General features: G+C 43.6%; 1 protein-coding gene across 1 annotated transcript in view; it reads left to right on the plus strand.

The window, feature by feature from the left end:
* Positions 1-6: 6 nt before the first annotated feature.
* The window catches only part of STAG2 (stromal antigen 2), a 116,169-nt gene continuing 112,724 nt past the window's right edge, over positions 7-3,451 (plus strand). Inside the window, exon 1 of the mRNA XM_025205184.1 lies at positions 7-712. The gene's annotated coding sequence lies outside the window, so the exon portion shown is untranslated. The remainder of the gene's footprint in view (positions 713-3,451) is intronic.

Consider the following 3,451-nt stretch of genomic DNA (forward strand, 5'->3'; position numbering starts at 1 on the left):
GCGCCTCCGCCTGCTCCCTCGGGCGGATCGGGACGGCGAAGGGTCCGGCCGGCCCCCGACCCGGGGAGCCCCGGTGCTAAGTTCAGCGCGCTCTGCCTTGGCCCCATCCGGAGCCGCGGGAGTGGAGCGAGAACAAGAGCTGGGGCCTAGCAGCGCCTTGTAGCAGCAGCTCCATCTTTCTCAGAGGGCCCGGAAGGAGCCCGGGTCCCACCACTTCCCTGCTCCACCTTAGGATGGGCTTGATCGCTGTCCACGTTTTAACATGCACCTCCCAAATCGCTGTCGGGCAGCTTCTGTGCCACTTGTTATGGGGCCCGGGTGACGTGGCTGCCCGGGTGGAGGTGGCAAGGTTGAGGCCTTAGCAGAAGCGCTTCTTCCCCTGCAATTGTAACGAATCTGCGAATTATGCCAAATGCCTTATGACAAGGCTTTGAAAAAGGAAGGGCTCCACTTGCTCTTGTTTTAATCGGTAGTCGCTCTGAAACACTATTTTTCCTTCTTCCAGTTTTTTTTTCCTGGGTGGTTGTGCTCTTTCCCAACTTTTTTTTTCTTTTTTTCCCATTCATGTGATTTTTGTTTTGTTTTGTTTTTTTGTTTTTTGGCATGGACAAGTATCATCAGCTAAACCTTTTTATAGAGCTTTCTCATTTACTGAAATCTGGTTTGCTTTTCTCTTCATTAAAGATGAATGACCAATAAATCAGGATAACAAGTGAGAAATCATTAAGTGCAATTCTTGTTTTTTTGCTGCTTGCAGCAGGATTGGGCTGGGTTGAATTGTAGAAGTCCAGGCTAGCGGGATCTCCATAATCGTTTTGAGGGGTATAACCAAAAGTGACACACAATTTTGAGAGATGCATAGATTATTGCAATTAATTCAGGTTTCTTCAGGAGTAAATCTTCCCCACCCTGGTGCCTGAGGGCAGCCTTGTAGCAAAACCAAGTTTGTGTTGCTGCACACGGTAGTAGTACCAGGATTGAGAGAACCCCTAGGAGGGATATCCCTCTCCTTTGTGTAAAGACCAACTTGCTGGGTCATACAATAGCAGATTTGAGTTTATTTAACCTGTATCTAGAGAAATATTGTTCACCAGCCATGGTGGCAGAGGAAGATTTCCTTTTCTTGGTTCCTAGAGGAACGCTTACAGAGCTGCTCATGCTGTAGATTGGGTTAGGACTGGGTTTAGGCAGTAGAAAACTTTTGTCAGAGGCTGGCTGGAGATTTAGAAAACAGTGAATAGTGTTAATATTCAGAAATTTATCTTGGAAATACCGAACATTTTGTTTCCACTGAGTAAAAATCAGGATAGCAGAAAAAAACAAAATACTATACCGTATTTATATTTCTTGATCAAACATGGTCTTTTGATAACACGTCCAAGTGAGGCAAGGCTTTTGTAGATCTATAGTGTCTTTCTATTACGTGTTGCATTTTTAGTGTCTTGTTGAAACAACTTCAGGGAATGTTCTGGATCAGTGCCTAAAAACTTGTTTTGGTGATAATCAAAAAAAGTTCAACAGGGAGGAGGGGAATACATGGAGCCCATGGCGTTTGGTGGGCGGAGCCAGTAACTTCAGCCACTTGTGTAATTGTGTATAGGTGATAAACATTATAGTAGCCATTAAAAAAAATCAGTATATTATCAGTTATATTTATCCTCCCAATACTGTTGGAAGCATTGATATTCTGAAGAATGGTGCCCACATGGAAATACATGAAAATGTCTGGCAGAGTCCTTGGCACAAAGAAGGTAACAGAAGACCCTGATGCATTGGTGGTGAGGGGGCAAGCAAAGCCCATGAAAGGGCATGGGAAAGGGGTGGGCAGTCCCTGGAATGGGGTTTAGAAGGACGGTATGCTGGGAGTTTGTGGAGGTATGCAAGTAGTTCCTGAAGTGTGCAGTCTTCTAACTTGTTCCTGCAGTTTGGAAATCATAGCTACAGTTCTTAAGCATTTCTTTTCCAAAAGGCTTATTTCAGTCACCAGTGAGTTGTTAAACTTTCACCTCTTTAGCTTTCAAGGTCAGTGATTGTGCATGTGATTGCTTGCTTGCCTTTTGGTATGGTATAGGGAGATTGAGCAAAATACCTTAAATATAGTTCTCTAACTTTCAAGACCTCTGGCAATTTTGTTTTGATCTTCTCATTTACCAATACGGATGAAACATAGTAACAGCGATAGGCACAGTCTTCTTGGTAGTCTGGTGTAAATTGTTTTTGGTTTGACAGGTAAATGCAGGGTGGTGCCCATTTGATTGTTTTAAATGGGATTTTGAAAAAATATTTTAGGTAGTTCCATAAAATTAAGTTGAAGGACTATGGAGAGTAGTTATGAAATAAGGCAGGCTTCTGAAGATGCCCTGAAGATACCACAAGGAAGTTTAGGGCTAAATCTAGCTCCATTTAAAGTGAAAAGGTTTCACTGGTAGTTGTTTAGTGAATATTATCTTTTGGGAAATTGTTGTGGGTCTTGCTGAGCAAATTATTTATACTTCAGAATTTACTCTTTGATCATATTTTTGCAAGCTTGCTATCTATTTCAGTGCAAAAGATGGAGGATGCATGTGGAAAATGTATGAATATGCTGTCATGATACCTTTTTGGGGGCTGATTGTATAGATGGGAGAGAAGTTAGACAAGCTTTTGGCCACAAACTAATCATTTCAGGAAATGGAAATCAAGTTACCCCTTTAGTATCGCTAATAACTTGCACATCATTTACTTGACGTTGCATTCACCTTCTCTCTCTACCCCCTTCAGAATTAGATCTCCAAAATCAAGATGGGGATGTTTTAGGTGAGGAAACTGATTTCTGTGCCAGAATGGAGGCATGGTGACTGGAATGGCTGTCAGAGGGATATGCTGGGCTCTGCTCCGTAGAGGAGAGGCAACATCCAATCCTCAGCATAACTCTCTCGCTTCAGTGCCAGAGACTGACTGAATGGCAGTAGCTTTTGGATGAACAACCAATTCAGCAACAGCTGCAATAGGGTTAAATTTGAATCTGTGGTGCTACAGATAGAGCAAGGGTGGGCAATTATTTTGGGCAGAGGGCTGCTTACCGAGTTTTGGCAAGCTGTTGAGGGCCTTACGGGTAGCCCTGCCCCTTGACAGATGTCCTGCCACCTGGTCCAGTCCCAAGATTGCGAAGTCCCGCCCCCTACCCCTCGACTTTTGCCACCAGAAGTCCCTCCCCTTGCTGGCAGAAATACTCCTTTCAGCAAGGGATTTTGCCATCTCAGAATCAGGGAAATACTAAATTATATTCTAAAAATAAAACATCTACCATGTTCATTAATTTGATTAAAAAAATATTTTTGTCTTCATTTACATGTGTGTGTAGTGTACACACAGGTGATCGCACACTAGCTTAAAATGAAGAAGTCTTACTCCTGTATACGGGGGGCGGGGGTGGGGGGGTATAGGTCTGTGTGGGGAGTGGATAGGGATG

Source organism: Alligator sinensis, unplaced genomic scaffold, assembly GCF_000455745.1.
Source record: "Alligator sinensis unplaced genomic scaffold, ASM45574v1 scaffold157_2, whole genome shotgun sequence".
NCBI lineage: Eukaryota > Metazoa > Chordata > Crocodylia > Alligatoridae > Alligator > Alligator sinensis.